General features: G+C 42.8%; 1 protein-coding gene across 4 annotated transcripts in view; it reads right to left on the bottom strand.

Moving 5' to 3' along the window:
• Positions 1–16,714, bottom strand: part of apba1a (amyloid beta (A4) precursor protein-binding, family A, member 1a) — a 48,388-nt gene extending 31,674 nt beyond the window's left edge. For 3 of the 4 annotated variants that reach the window (XM_048243309.1, XM_048243312.1, XM_048243310.1), the window contains exons 1-2: positions 16,557–16,714; positions 2,861–3,133 (exon numbers count right to left, since the gene is read on the bottom strand). The gene's annotated coding sequence lies outside the window, so the exon portion shown is untranslated. Of the gene's footprint in view, positions 1–2,860; positions 3,134–15,438; positions 15,685–16,556 lie in introns of those variants that run through there. The other variant, XM_048243311.1, reaches the window with a different exon arrangement.
• Positions 16,715–17,390: the final 676 nt, after the last annotated feature.

The following is a 17,390-nucleotide window of genomic DNA, read 5'->3' as shown; positions in this document are numbered from 1 at the left end:
GGTGATGCCTCACTCTGGCTCTGGCCATATGCTCGGTCCTAAGACTTCGCTGATGAGACGCAAGAAGACAACTGATGCTTTCCCCAGACATGCATCAACAGTGACAGTAAACAAAACCTAGCCCTCACACTGGACGACCCCCCACACACACACACACACACACACAAGAATCCTGTCAGGAGGAGCCACTCTTGAGTCACTCTTGAGCTTTTGCCTCCCTGACAAATCCTTTGACTACCAAGGGTGATGTCACTTCCACCTGAGAGGTCAGACTCAGTGGTTGGGCACAGCTGTTGCCGAGGGTGACAGCGGTCCCCGCGCTCTCGCGCTCTCTCGCTCCGTCTCCGCTTTCTCCGCGCTGCTGGCTCCAGATGGGCAAGGCTAAGCTGTGCACCATGCGCTGTGATCAAGGCTGTATCAGACAAGCCACCTCGGCCCAAGATAAGGCTCCAATCCAGCAGTGGAGAATCGGCCACGCCAGATTAACTGCTTACATGGTTCCCACTCTCGCGAATCCAGCTGACACAGACCATACACACATACACACACAAACACACACACACACACACACACACACACACACACACACACACACACACACACACACACACACACACACAAACATAAACAAACACATTCAGGAAAAATGCACACACGCGCATGCCCGCACGCATGTAAACAGACACACACACACTTTCAAATAAATACAAACACATTCAGGCACATATGCACACACACTCACACACACACACACACACATGCACAGAAGCACACACGCACACAAGCAAACACGCACACAAGCAAACACGCACACAAGCAAACACGCACACATGCACACACTCCCTTGATAGTCCTAGCCGTTGAGGACACACAAACTTTAAATCACTGGCAGCCTCTGTTTTTAGCGCAGTGAGGTTGCTGATGGGTGAATGTTACGTCGCTCCACTCTAAATCGACCAGATGCCGGCCCTCGTGTGCTGACAGAGTGCTAGAAACATTATGCTGCTTGTTTAGGACAGACGTAATGGGTCATGACACTGAGAGACACGTGGTGTCTCTACTAGCGGCATCCGAGTTGACTCGTGTCCTCATGTTTCGCGTTGAACTTTGTGTTACTTCAGTCGATCTCTATGAACGTGAGGACACAATAGAATAACACTGGCAGCTCACTTGGAGGATGAATGGCAGACACACAGGGAAGCAATGTGTTAGTGTGTGTGTGTGTGTGTGTGTGTGTGTGTGTGTGTGTGTGTGTGTGCCTGCGTGTGTGTGTGTGCCTGCGTGTGTGTGTGTGTGTGTGTGTGTGTGTGTGAGAGAGTGTGTGTGTGTGTGTGTGTGTGTGCCTGCGTGTGTGTGTGTGTGTGCGTGAGAGGTGTGAGAAAGCAGGACTGGTCAGAGATGGCAGGCCCCTTGGCCAGTAATTATGCGCTCCATTAACCGCGTGCCCTTGCTCCTTGCGGAGGACTGCCCAAGATGTGTCGAGATGTGAGCTTGCCTGTGAACAACAACAATCACACCCAATATACATAAACACACCCTGCATACCCAAACATACACATGCATATGCGCGCACACAAAAACACTCACACTCACACACACTCCCACACACACACACACACACACACACTCTGCTGACTCCCTCTACCTGCAGGGTGGGGTAAGGAGGCATCGCGGATCTCGTGAACTGGCATAATGACCATCTGGCAACCAAACCTGCAGGCACTCATTTGGCCAGCACCACTCACTCTCACTCCTCTCTACTACTGCGGTGGGGACACATATTAAGACTTCAGGACTGTTGGCACTAAGTGTGGGGCGGGCCCCCTTGGGTGACTATGTAGAGTTACAGAAAGGGGGACACAGGTTGGGGGTGCAAAAAATAAACAGAGGAACCAAAACAACTACAGGTGAAATATTGAACGACAGTGCTCTTGCAGCATAGTAGCCAGTAACTACCCTATTTAAGGACGAGTTCACAGCCTACAGTATTTATACTACATATGCATAGTGGAACACTAAGCCTATATGTAATAAGGGCTGGCTTACCTTATTCTTAACACAGCAGACATGCACCTAACTTGAGTTTAACAAAGATTGATCACCCAGTGATAAAAATGTTCAAATGTTATTAAACAAGAATGTTCAAATTTTTTAATTAATTGATAAAATGAAATTGAAAATGTTTAGCTGTTGAAATTTATAAACAATGTTTAAAACCAACTTTTGGGCATTTGTTTTGGTTACACTTAGGGTATATGAATTATCATGAATTCATGCATGAATTAATTCATGATTTATTCATTATTTCATTCATTTATATCTTATGAATCATCAGGAATTGACATGAGTTCATAGTCTCTCATTCATGACCTCATGCATGAACAACACATCAACTAAGACATTAAGTATGGTGGGTACATAATTTATGATTTCTTAAGCATGATCATCATGATTACATAAATTTAAGGTTAATTGCTCATCAGCTCATCATGTCTGTGGCCCCTCAACTAAAGTGTTGAATAATGACATGTGTTTAGAGAACTGCCAAGTTGTGTCAAATCAGAATTTGAGCAGTGGTGATCACATTTTTTTGGCAGAAAAAGAAATTATCATGATCATGCTTAATAAATCATAATTCATAATGATGTGCACACCGTACCTAATGCTTTAGGTAATGTGCTGTTCATGTATGAGGTCACTAATGACAGACTATGAACTCATGTCAATTCCTGATGATTCATTTCACTGTCCGTTTTTTTCACTGTCAAAGGGAGGGCTACCAGGAAAAGTTTGTGAACCACTGCGCTAACTACAGCACAGAAACATTAACCTGGAAAAGCAGGACAGGTGGCGGGCTTACCTGCCAGGCTCATTTATCTCCGTATCCCCAGCAGGGTGAGAGTGTCAGAGGCCGGAGCAGGAGGAGGGGAGGCTGGTTGTCGAGGCTGGTTGTCGAGGCCTGGGTCCAGGACGAGATGAAGATGGCGGTGGTGCAGGTGACGTGGGTGTGGTCTTGGTGAGTCTGTGTCTCAGGGAAGTCTTGGTTTGGCTCTGGAGGTGTAGAGGGGCAGGTGGGGGTTTGGCACTGAGTTGTTAGGCAAGGAATGGCATTGGTGGTCTTCAGAGCACACCACTGTTGAAGAAGAGAGAGACACAGATGGAAAAGAGTGACGTGACTTGAATAGTGGATGTGAAAAGAATAGTATTCAATGGGCAAGTAGGAAATCAAGGAAGTGAGGTAATGAAGGACTGCCCAAAGATAAGAGAAACAGAGAAGACTCTGACACAGAAAAGAACATGTCATGTCATCTCAGGCCACAGTTTTCAAGCCCTGAAGGCCACCAATTTATAATTAAATTAAATTATATTAAATTAAATATAACACAACTGTACACACAGTACTCTATTATGACACAGTTATCTCTCTATCACCACAACAGAAGCCAATAACAGTCACTCAGAGAACAACAACAGCAACAGCAAAATCCTTTCAAACCCGCAACGCCGCATCACACCGCCATCAACCCCCTCATTTCTTTTAGCCTGGCTGTGTCTGTTTGGGGAGGCAAATAAACACATGCAACCCCTTGCCTCACACAGAATGTTCCCCTCCACTTCAAACCCACTTGTCTGGCCAATTACTGATGCTGGGGGTGGTTAAAAGGCACCTGAGGTAGACGGAGGCTAAGTTTTTGCCATAAACCCACAAGAGAACACATCCTTGATTTAAAATCTAGAGAATTTGCTGGTAATGAAGGAAAATGGTGCAGAATTACTTTCATTTTTTATTTTATTTATCCCTTATTTAACCAGGTGAGTCCCAATGAGATCTAAATGAGACCCTAAATCTCCTTCATAAAGAGGAGAGAAGAGAGGAGAAGATATGTTTTTACATGGTACACTAGATTATGTTAGTTCATGACTCATCACACATACAAACATGCCACCTAAGATGAATCTAGGTCTAAGGCACTGCCAATAACAGGCGAGACAAAAAGACACAAAAAACATGGAAACCGATTGTGTAAAATCCTTTAAAAAACTGCTGTTGCCATGTTCACTGATTGAGAGCCTAGAATGTGCTTTTCAGCATCAGGCATCAACACAAAATTCACAAACAGCTGGATGAAATCATTAGGTTCTTTCAGACCAGGTTCCATATATCTGAATGACTATTTAAGAGAACAAGCCAAGTAATCCTTTAATTAAAGGATAGCAATAATCAGTTTAATGAGATTTAGAGATTGCTTGTGTCCCCCTCCCTCTTTTACCCACAAATGTTTTAATCTCGAATTGATTAAGTATTCACTTGAGACCTTGCCTGAAGCCAAGCGAGTCTATTCCTGAACTCTAGCATATTCACATAGTGCAGATTCTTCATGTGTTTCTCTTTTTTGTACTTAACACACTTGTACTTACATGACACACTTATCCATGCGGACACATTTTCCCTCTCTGGAGATGACATCAGCATGCAACTGCTATCAAAATAAATAATTTGCTTCTATACCGAGTAGTTGATTTTTTGCTATCCCCAAAACAATAAGCAGGATAAAAGCACAATTGTGCCCAGCTTTTCCCAGGCCAGCAATGGCCCATAGCTGAGGCTTTGTGAGGGTGGTGGCGAGGGACCGAGAGCTCATCTCTCTCTTTTTCTCCCTCTTCTTTCTTATCCTCCCCCTCTTTTCTCTCTTCCTCAGGCTATGGGATGGATGGATGAGTGGATAGATGGATGGACTGCAAAAACTGGGCCAGGGTTTCACCAGCAGCTGTTCTGCCCTGATAGAGGGGCACTTAAAAATTTGTTGCGTGCAAAACCATCTCCAGGGGCTTTGCCCATTCACTCACCATTACACAGAGCTGCCCCTAAGGGCTTGAGTTAAGAGTTTGTGTGTGTGTGTGTGTGTGTGTGTGTGTTTCACTACACTAGGTCACTTCTTTCATTCCTTCACATGAGGTACAATTTGCTGGCAGGGAGTGGCCTTAAGTGTCCTTACACTGTGTGTAAAACGCCAGTCTGGGGACCTCGTCAGGACAGACCAATTGATTCTCATCAGCAGAGATGCACGGTTTTCACAGAAAAACGGGAATGGAGTGTCTAAGTCACAGGTGTACCAGACAGAAGCCGTGGCAGCACCAGTTTCTTCCACATCCAAACCTCCTATTATCTCAATGGGGATGTTGATGCAATTAAAGGAAATCACAGAGGGTGTCTGTTTGTCGGTCTGTCTATGAATGTGAAAATGGGGATTTCCCCTATACGGATGCTCAGTGGGCAGCCATACACTGAGAATCTGATTGTCCTGACTTTAGCCTGACAGGAAAGACCAGAGCACTTAATGGACTTACACTTAAAATATGGAATATGTTTTAACAGGCCACAGAGCACTACATCTCAATATGTTCTGTATGAGAGAGTATAGTATATCATGAGGAAGAAATGTGATATATGGTGCATTATGATACACCTCTTGAATGATGGCGTACTATGTCCATATCACCTCTATTCGCTAACATTAGTCAACTGCTAGATCTTTCACATTTAAAGGTGCAGTCAAGGATTTTACACGATTTCAAGCTCATAACCTTTTTTTTGTCACATTCAGCAATCATCTCCTCACGACCGCTAGCTGCCCATTCCGTGAGCAGACTAGACTCCGAAAACTGCAAACAAAGAAAGTGGGGGCAGCCTGTCCTCCAAACAAAAATGAAATGCTGTGTGGAATCTCTCCGGGAATACTGAAGGTCAGGGTGAGATACCTCTCTGGCGTGTTTCATTCCTTGGTTTTTCGGTATTTGGTTAAAATATAATGTACATTTCTTTACACAAAAGCATTTGCTAATAAATTTACAAAAACACAAACAAAAAGCTACTTCCTGCAAAATCCCTGACTGCACCTCTGACTTGTTTAGTTTAAAATGTATTTCTGACAAAGTGCAGTGATAGCCTTGTAAGTCTCTCAACTCCCATCATCAAATCACCTACATGGTACAATAATAATATTTGTATCCGTCAGGCTATTCTGTTTGTCTTTGCATCACAGAAATGCTAAGCAACCATCTTAGCATACTTGCCTATGTATGTAAACTTTGCCAAAAAAGGAGAAAAAACACAAAGGCTGACATTTCCACGAGGACAACACAGAGGTGCTAAATCTGCTGGACTGTGGTCAGGTGATAGCCTTAATCATGTTGATGAAGCCACACTATCTGCGAACCACAACTTGTATCCCCAGTTCCTCTCATCTTAGCCCAGTGACTTTCTCAGAGTGTCTCTGATGACTGAGGAATTCTGCCGTTGTTTTCATGCTAAAAGAAAGATAAAGACTCTTTGGATCAAAAAGGTCTTACATAAAAGACTAGTATACTAGGCATGCAGCTATACCACTATACCTCCATGAAAAGCAAGCTTAGGTATAAAGGTTTTACGGTAGGTTTTGGAGCCGGGTGATCAGCAGCCATTGAAAATGAAGGCTGTATCACATTAGTATCGATGTCTGTAATCTTGTAGAAAACCTCAGATACATTAAACACATTTGTTAATTCACTTCTATTCAGATCCGAAATAGCCATCAGAGATGAGGAATTAAACAAACAAACACTAAAACTGTCTGAACATGTAGTAGTATTTGATTAAACTCACTTGACCAAAAGACTCCCATTGGACTAAATGTAGGATCACTGTGCAAATGACAAAAACACTCCACAAAACCATGATCAATACGGATCCAAAATGGTGGAAGTAATTGACACGGGATGTTCAGCTGCAGCACTACTGAGTTATGGACCTGTTTAATGCACAGAAAGGAGAGGGCCAACAGTGATGTCTGACTGTGTGTGTGTTGTTTTGGCGTGTGTCTGGTTTGTCCTTGGCTTCAGAGCGAGGAGACCGGGCAGGGCAGGGCAGCTGGATCACCCAGTAATTAATCCCTATGGAACCGCAGGTGAAATACAGTTGCACCAGTGACCTTTACAGTTAGACACAAGTGTCATCCTGCTTGTGACATGTACAGATACAACATTAAGCAGTATATCAAAATCTGTGGTATTCTCTCTCTGTCTCACTCTCTCTCTGAGTGTGTGTATGTGTGTGTGTGTGTGTGTTGCGTGTGTGTTGCTTCTGGGAAAAAATATTGTCATATCTGCTGCTCTAAGTGCTTGGGCACAAACACAGAGCCAAATGTCTGTATGTGTGTCACACTGTAGCATGTTTGTGTTTGAGCTTTGTGTGTGTATGTATGTATGTATGTATGTATGTATGTATGTATGTGAGTGTGAGAGAGAGAGAGAGAAAATTGTGTAAATAATGAATATGACTTTTGTTGTCTGGCTGATTTTTTTCATATGCAGATGTAGAAAGCCTTGTTTGCAGCTTTTTGGTCTTAGTGAATGAAAGGCTTAACAAAGACTTACTACAAGCCCATTCACACACATTATCCACCACTAGAATGACATCACATCAAACAAAGACAATGTTATAGCTAAATGACTTTGGGGAGAAACCATTGACTACACAAAAAAAAACACTGTCTGGTGTATGATTGTGATCAACGTTGTGGAGGGCTGACAACAAGCATTTGTAATTCAGAAGAGTTGAGCGTTAATTGTACGTTTTGCTTTTTCAAATGAACAAATGAGCTATTCTGTGCATTCTCTGCAGTCAGTATAATCTGCTGTCTTGTCACATACTGTAACCACTATGGACACCTCACCTAAATCAACAACAATCCTCCCAAAATACACACGAGAGGTACTATGCCTGCAGTAAATGTTAGACCTCTCCCTGCCTGCAGCATGAGGCAGTGTGAGTGTATCTGTTACAGTGTATCCAGGGCGAGCACAAGAGAAACCTCGCACCAGCCATTAGGCTCTCACTGACTCACTACTGCTAGTACATTCGGTGACATTTTCGTGTGAACGGATTCCCTTGGCAACATGCTGCTGCGGTGTCGGTGGTGGTGGTGGTGGTGACGGTGACGGTGATGGTGGCAGCAGCAGCAGAGATGGCTGCACGTGGGTTGCGTGCTGCGACTCTGTCCCTAGTCCTCGCTGGGGTGTCGCTCGGTGTGGCCGCTTTGCTCTCTTACCCCTTTGCCCCACAGCCACCGCAGCCGCTGGGCCACTGGGCCATGGAGCGTGATCTCTGGCACCCCGACAGCACGCACTTCACGGGGGAATGACCTTCCAGTCCTCACACATGAGCATACATACACAGCATGCTGAGGGCTCTCTTGCTCTCTGTCTCTAGCCCTGACAGTACACACCCCAATGCCATAGATGCATATGAACACATATTCACCCTTTACACAACAGCATACAGAACTACACAAACACACATGACTACATAAATAGCCTACAGTCATAATATGTGGTGATGTAATTCTGGACCCGAACACAGAGACGTAATGTCAATGTACTTTTGTTTTTCAGGAATCCTTGTTTATTGTAAAATCTTCCTTACCTATACTGCCATTCTGTGGATTTTCCTCTACTGCTATTTAAAGTGTATGATTCAACAGTAGGGACAGTCTGACTCACACCGATACTGTACAACTGCATGCCGATAAGCAGAAGGCTAATCATCACAACATCTGCTCTGAAACAACAGGAACACGCCATCCAGCCAATAACTCAGGGATTGTTGAAGAATACGGGATCATAGTAGTCTGAATAAGGTGAAGCCATAATCATCCCCAAAAAACTCCTGAAACACCAGTCATCTTCTACAGTTTTTGGTGAGCTACTAATGGTCCTTCAATTTGCCCATCACTTCACCACTTAGAGCATAAATGACTCATAGCTTTTCCAAGAAACAACCTTTCAAGGAGGAATGCCTGTCAAAAAGCATATTAAATAACTGTCTGACATGCTAGTATGTGGGCCACGGAGAGTAAATTTTTTATTTTTAATTTCAGAATAGTCTGGAGTGCAATTTAGGGCCAAACTTGAATATGTCTCTGAAAACTAACATAAGGAGGAGTAACAATGAGGATCAGTGAACAAGGAAGCTGCATTACTCCAGGCTGCTGGAGCCTGGACAAAGGCAGTTATGATTTTGCAAAGCAGGTCACATTTTGAGAACACACAGCATGAGTTGGTTTTGCACCAAAGAACTCCATCCAACATGTGCCTATCAAGGACAACTAAACCAAGAGACACAAGAGAATATCTGAGTAATAGAAGAGTTATTTCCATAATGTCCTTCACTAAGGCAGTGTGCTATGTTCTGTAAAAGCTAGATTGACTTCTTCTTGTTGACTACAAGGGACAAGAACACTCTGAAGAGCAGTACATTAATAAATGGTAAACCCTTTTTCTGAGGAACACTCACAACTCCGAGGATATCAGAGGATTACTGTCGGTTGTAATGCAACCCATGACTTTCTCTTTCATTCCTCTGAAAAAATTAATTAAAGACTTTGAAATGCAATATTTCGAGTTGGCAAGGAGAGGGAGCGAGTTTGCGCGATTTGATCCTCATTAAGCCCTGTTTCTTTTTCGCATTGCTCACAAGAGTGGAGCTGCAGAAAATTAAATCTGCATTTAATATTCCTTTTCATTTCTGTCTTAGTGAAAGTGATAAACTAATACTGGTGAATAAATCTCTCTGTGTGCAGTCTCCTATATGAAGGTAATTAAGTTTCAGAATAACAGTGGGACATCAGTGGAAAACTAGGCCAAGGCCAAGACCAACCATACATCCTGCCCTCTGGACCAAATTCCCCCCGAGCCGTTTCCATGACGTTGCAAATAAAACAATCAACGAACATGACAAGCCAAAGATGGCCCCAACACCTCCTATAAGCAAGCACTCCTGACTCATGCCTTTCACTTGACTGCCAGCAGGTCTAAAATAAAACAAAGAACAGCAAAACAAAACAATATTAACACCAAACCAATGACTGTAAGCAAATATGAGAGAATTGATTCACTGACTTCAACCTGTGCATCATCATGCAAGAAGAGGGCAAATTTAGTTCAGTTCACTAATCAGATTAGACTAAATTATCCTCTGTGCTGCTCAGAGGACAGTTTTGTATTTTACATGATAAGCCATGATAGGCCTCGGTTCTAGTGACCACAGCTGAAAAAAAGGGGCGTTCGCTGATTAGATGATGGTAAAACAATGAATAACAGAACACAGAGTCTAACAGTCATTGTTATTAGAAGCGGGCTTCTGAAACGGGATGCTCCTCAATTCACTTCCTCGATCCGTCTCAAAGTCAAAACCTGAGACAAAGCCTGTTATACTAAAACATACGAATGTAAATCATGCCAACGTGGCAAGTACCAACCATTGCACAAAACCGGCTATGACCAGATGGAAAAATACTGACCCTGGACCAGAACAACAACACAACATCTCATTCGGCTCATGTTATGACTGAGGTCTTTGGAGATGTCGCCGACAAACATGGCCAATCCTACGTGCTTGTGACATAGGCCTACGCCTCCCTGACTCATGTCCACATCTGGTCAAGCTTTTGGTACTAAACAAAGTTATATACAATGGTATGGACTTCTCCCCGTTATATACACAGGAGTAACATATGAACACATCACAATACAGTGAGAATACCCCAGAATTCTACAATTTGCATTACAACTCAACTGTGCCAAATATGCAACACAACATAAGTTAGCCCATAAGGATTCACCATCTCAAGTAAAAAGGGTTCTTCCCTCCATAGTCAACGGAAATGAAGGTGGCAAGAAAGATTTCCTTATCCTCGTACCTTTCCTGCAGTCCACAGAGCTACTAAGCCAAAATATAATTTCAGGACATTAAAAAAGCCAAATCTCAAAGGCCTTAGAAAAATGTGAAGTTTATAGTATTAGGGTGCCCTGCATGAGCTGTATCGTGGCCTTTGGACATTAAATATGAATATGCTCACCATACTGTATAACTGTTGGAACACTTAAAACTGTCACAGGACTTATTATTTCATGACCAGTGGATTTGTTTACTTTCTCTTTCGCCCCCGCAAGCTGACTGTTAAAGGGTTTTAGCTTAGTGCAAGCTGTTTCCATTTTCCATTTTGGGTAAATGAGGTTTTCAACTCATTTATTTCTACCCAAGTATTTGTCTTTGTTTGCTGAGACAATCCCTTCCTAAAATACTTCAAACAGACTACACCACCAACAGGGTGTATGTTAAAAAGGATTACGGACTGAGCTTTAGTACAAATCCATAATTCCTCACCACACACATCATTTATATTTCTGTTATTTGCCTACAATCTGAGGTTATGTTAGGGCAGCCACTATCGCCAGGCAGCCTAGCTACAGTCAGCACAACAGAGAAATGCAGTGGGGATCGCTAATGAATAAATAAAGATCAAATAAAGACATCATTTAGCAGTCCAATGTTATCTGTAAGGACCCTGTAGATTCAATCAACAACAGTTTCCACCTTAGCTGACATATTCATATAGATGTTATTCTACATGATTGTGCTTATAAAACAAAATACTAATCCTCTCATTGATTCAGTAGCACAGAACCCAATTTTACCCTGGCAATCAAACCATGTTACAAATTCATAGGTGATTATGTGGGACCTAGCTGCCCAATCTTTATAACATCACTTGTCATTACATATCAACATACTGTATGGACTGGCTCAAAATTGGTCCAGAGATATTCACCAGGGCTGCTATGCCGGCGCCAACTGTAAAATGTCAGTTTAGAATATTTGGACTAGCCATGAGTACTTTCACAGCCAGAAAAAAGAACTGCCAACATTGATCTAATGAAACTGCATGTTTTTTTTTTTTTTTTTGCGTTTGTTGTGATCCTTTGTCCTTTGTTGAACAGAGACATTCCACAGAGGATTCTGAGTTAATTTGGCGAAGTGGTGTTACATTTAGCAATGAAAGACAAAAAATACATATGCTGTATTTTGATATTATAAGAAAATGACCACTCTATTTGATTTGTACCAGGGGCATATGAGGGAAACCCTCTCTATCCCATCAATAATACATCTTCTTTAACTTGGTTTACTCGCCTACTTAGGGCATAATGTTTTAATAAATCATCTCATTTTCATGAATAATTCCTCTCACGCAGCCCCATCCATAACTCCGCATTTTTTTATGACTAACGCCTCAGATTAAAACACATAGACATCACGTGAATGTACTCCTCTGTTAAACAGCCATGAATCATCATTCATTGCAAACCCAACCACAGACCAAGCAGCCACCATACAGCAAATATCTACCCAGCAAGCAAAGGGGCAGAAGGGGAGAATAAGATCAATATTACTGTTTTGTTTGCTCTCCCTCTCTCCCACCTTTGTGCTGTGACTAGGGCCGGCTGCTTTTCACTGGCGCACTAGAGAAATAATACATGAAGATGACTCGCCCAAGGCCCAATATCACAGTGGGTGCAGATGTTTCGCTTCCTTGGCCTTGCATTAGGGACCGCAGACACAATCCAGCTCGCTCCGCTTAAAGATTAATAACAAGTCGTGCCTCGGAGCCTATGCACTGCACAATTTGTGGAGGCAGCTTTTTCACCATTTCCATTCGGAAAGACAGAGAAACTGTTCACTTTTCCAATTCTGGGTATTACTTTTTGGGAGTGCCCAATCAGCCATAACCACCCAGCACCACAGAGTTTAGCTCCAGCACGTCCAACGTCTTTACATCTACAATGACATGATTTGCAAATGACGCACAACATCTTCCACTAAAATAACTGCTGCACTTGTGCCTGTTTGTTGAGTCTCATCTGCAGCAGTCTTTTCTCAAATTGTCACTACTCAATTTACTAATTAATTCCACGCTTGACCTGCACTGGCCTTTCAATATCTCCAGTATAATGAGGCTATCTTGAGAAGCTGCTCTACTCCCCCCCCCCATGTCCTCCCCTGACCAGGACCCACTGCCTCTTCATAAGAATACATTTGCAAGAGAGAACCCAATTCTGACTATTAACATGCAGTGTGAGCCCAAGAGCACACACACACACACACACACAAATGAATAAGGACTGGAGTACAGTTGATGGACTGTGTATGTGGGTAAAAGAAATAGCCTAAAGAATATGCATATATTATAGTTAGGATATATGCGAGATTGCTATGTAGTCCAATTTCCTCTTGTTATTCTTTTCATAGGAGTAATGTATGTGCACACGGATGAGCTCTGGTGTAGCGAGGCATCTGAGGTGAGCTACTGAGAATACAAATGCTCAGAGTGATTCAGTGCCATGAGACTGACACTAATGCAATTAAGCACTCTGGATGATGAAGTGTGGGGACGTCAGAAAGTACCAGACGGGTGTGTGTATCTATGGGTAGTGTGCTGGTGGTGGTTGTGGTGGTGTGTGTGTGTGGGGTTGAGTTGGCAAAATGGAAGTAAGAGGATACATACATTCAAGATCTCTCCTAATCTCCATGCACAGCTGACAGTTCTCTGAAATCATCAGTCACCTTACATTGATTTTCTTCCACAAATCACCAAACGTATTATTCAACAGTGCCAGACACGCCAGACTGTTGTGATGTAGAGGTATAAAACTGATAAACAGCAAATCGATAATGAAACCATACCAAGGCCTATCCAGAAAACAGGATAGCTGCAGCCTTAGAAAATGAGTGAGAGTCTATAAGGTCTAAAGACTAAACAGGGGAGAAAACAATTGGTCATGTGAGATAACAAGAGTGATCAGGCATTGAGATTACATAAATGGGAAGATATTAAACAATAACCCTGCAGTTTATCAGAAAGCCAGTAGTATGAGTAAGACCCCTACCTTCACAGACATTAGCACAAACTCAAACTCATCACCATCTCTGTCTCGCCTGTCTCTGCTATAAAACCTTACCACAGCACAGCCATACCCCTCCACGCCCTCTAAACACACACATGCATGTGTGCCATGGCAAATGAAATGCCATGAACACAAAACCAGATTTAGATAAACTTACAGGCTTGCACTAACCTGACTCTCGCCAGATGAATTTCGTTCCGCTTAGCTCCGCCTAGCTTCACTCACATCCATCTGGGACCTCTTCCGTTGAGAGTGATTTCTTCACCAGATTTTATGGTAGAGCCAATCAGGACGCAGGGCGGGAGTTTCATAGATGTGACATAGCGTAGAAGCGACTGCGAGACTGTTATCAGCGTCACGGGTTGGCTTCGATGTGAGTGGTTGAAGTAGCACATCAGTAGATGACGGACAAGTGGCTTATCCAATCATATGCAAGCATTTTTTGATTAGGCCCAGCCTTCTGAAGCAACCCTTCAATGGATTGATCCCAGATGGATGAGTGGAGCTAGGCAGAACGAAATTCATCTGGCGAGAGTCAGGTTAGGCTTGCACCCCAATCTCTTCAAAATCCCAAAATACCTCTTTCCACTGCAGGGTCAATTAGATGAGGGACACACACACATCAGTTGGATCTCTTTCTCAAAACACATGGACAACAATGACACCGGATAAATAAAAAAAATGAACACATCTGTGCCTCAGGGGAAATCTTCCCATGCATCACTTCTCCAGCTGCAGTGCATGTGTGCCATATGACAAATCCTCTTCAGTGCCAGACCGGTGGACTTGAGAGACAAATGTAGAAGCACAACCTCTGCAAACACTTCTGTTTGTCAGTTCTCACATAACCAAGAATGGCTCACACATCACAGCACACAAATGTGACAAGGAAACAATGTCTTCACATGTCATGTGGGAAAGTAGCCTACAGAAATCAAACTATTTAGTGCTATGGTTATTTCATTTCCATCTGGTTACAGTCACATTTCCAGTCATTTAATACCAGGTTATTTACTTTCCCTGGGCAAAACATTGTGTCAGGCGATTTGTTGACATCACAATAGCCTACATCCAAACATAAAGTGAGGATTGACAACAAACATCGTTTTCATGATGTGCATGTGTCAGAGGGTATAGGCCTATGGCAACCACAGTTCTATTATTCAGACATGGCAGGCTGATTGCTTAGGCTATATTCAGATCCCTTCGGCATATTATGTGGGATGCATTAAACCTGGTTTTATCCTAGTCAGTGTACATGTAGATCCTGTAGCCTACACAAATCTCCTTGTCCACTCTTAGTTCAGTTGTTTTGAATTAACAAGCCGATCTCTCTGAAAAATAAGAAAAAGCCTGGGCAACCTTTAAAATGTGGGAAATGCAACCTATTTCATATATCCTATCACATGAACTGCTGTGGCAAAATGTCAAAACAACATACCCAATTCGACACTGCTTAGTCAAGTTCACAATATCAGACATCGAAATTAAACGAAATGCATACACACCGTTTGTATTAGGTTGGGTGAATAATTGCGTGTTGCAACATGCATGACATGCAATCTAATCTCGAAGACAGGTTAATCAAAACCAACGCATGACTGAACATCGATAGCATCATCAAGCGATCGCTCAAACCGGAGGTGTTCAGCCTACCTCACAGCCGCAAAGATCCGCACTCCTCCCATCTCCTCAACCGTGACCAATAACCACTGACTGATGTCGTGCTGTCTACCTGCATGGCCAGCATCATCAAACGGTGAGGCAAAGGTGCAACGCTGCGGAAGGATGTGAAATCTCAAGTCATTGGGACTGCAGAGTTGGGCAATGAAGACAGACGATGTTCCCATCTTCATTAAGAGAATACGCAATTTCCCTACCAGTCATTAACAACTCAAGCATTTCCCCTTGCCACCTGCACAGCATCTCAAAAACACATCGGCGACAGCAAGCAGGGCATGTATTTGGCAGGAAGGCCATTCTCGATAGCCTACAGCACAAACGTAGCCTTCACCTCGAGAAATGCCATTCAACTGCTAACGCATAGTAGCACACAATTTGGCAAAAAACACCAAGCCTTGGTCATGGTACAGAGCAAGTAACAGTTATCCCAACTGGCCTGCGATATGAATGTTTACTGCAATATGAAAGAAGTTCGGGGATATTTGTAGACTACAAATAAACTCATTGGGATCGCCTATCCATTTATAGCACACATACACACACAAAACCATCACACAGAAACAGCGATAAAGTTTTAATATCACCAGAGGAAACTGCAAGATTGGCCAAAAGTGCCAAGTCAACATTGCTTTTAACACTGAGGCTAGTACTAGCCATTTAAGGGAAGATGAATCAGCCGGAGGCTATCGCACGAATCGGCCCTCAATTCTCCATCACCTGAATGATGGTACTGTTAAAAATGGGGAGGAAAGTGGGGCGTGTTATTCTTGACCGCGATGATTTCTTGCACCAGCACCATCCTTTGTTTTCCTGATTGTAATCACGATCCAAAACGGGAACTCGCCAGGAAATGTGCATGTTACAAATTATTGATAACATCACAAAACAACAGATGTAACATTACTCCCAATCGGAGGAAAATACTCATTGCAGCCTATTTCTAAAGACTTGGCAAAAGCACAGACATCTAACAACCACCGTTTCCACCCTCCCCTCTCCGCATTCATATGAGCTTCAATTTGTGACCGGCATGAACAGCAAAGCTAGCACGCATAAAACATTACAAGATGGAACATAATGATTTCGCTCACCTGAGTTCTACTGGAAGATTTTAAGCATTTTTGACGCTCTGCTTGCTACGTCTGCTTCCACCATCTTTGCCTGTCGCCCTGTTCGACGGCTGTCGGTCTGCGAACGCAGTCCGCCCCTCCCTCTCTACCACTAGCCTACAACCGTGACATCAGATGCTACACTATCACGGTTACATTATCGCAGACACTGAAAACATTACATTTCATCAGAAAAGGAAAGAAACAGGACAGAGATGCCAAAACATTCAAGTATCCAATGTCCATAATTGCCAGTTTCCTAGATATAATAACTTAGTGAATACTGCAACACTAAACTTGTGTATTGTAGGCCTATGTCCATGAGCTCCAACCGGCCCCCAGGCCATCTCCCCTAGTGAAATGTTGATGGGTCACTGGTGTCCTGCCTTAAATAACTGATGGCTGTTCTTTGACTGCCCTATTCTTTCCATTTTTACTTTAAGTCACATTTTATTACTATACCTTAAATTACATGCTCATGATCCAAAACGCACATGCATTTAGATATTGTTTGCTTTTTAATGCAATGCACAAAAAATGACACCTCTGACATTTAATCACTCCTGGTAGACAATCAAAATAGCTTCAATAGAGAACAGAAGACATGAATGCAAGTTGTTTTTTAAAAGGAGCTTTTATTTCACATGGTGAGAAGCTGACAAAATATATCTATCCTGGTGAACACAGGAGCTAAAAATGTATTATTGAAATAAATAGAATACTTAATATGAATAAATATGAAAATGAATCATGATAGATGTTCTTAATATAGCCTTTGCAGACCAGTCAGTTGTATGTTACAGTACCTTACCTGAC

Source organism: Alosa alosa, chromosome 5 (assembly GCF_017589495.1).
Source record: "Alosa alosa isolate M-15738 ecotype Scorff River chromosome 5, AALO_Geno_1.1, whole genome shotgun sequence".
Lineage (NCBI taxonomy): Eukaryota > Metazoa > Chordata > Actinopteri > Clupeiformes > Clupeidae > Alosa > Alosa alosa.
This window is presented reverse-complemented; position numbering and strand designations above follow the sequence as displayed.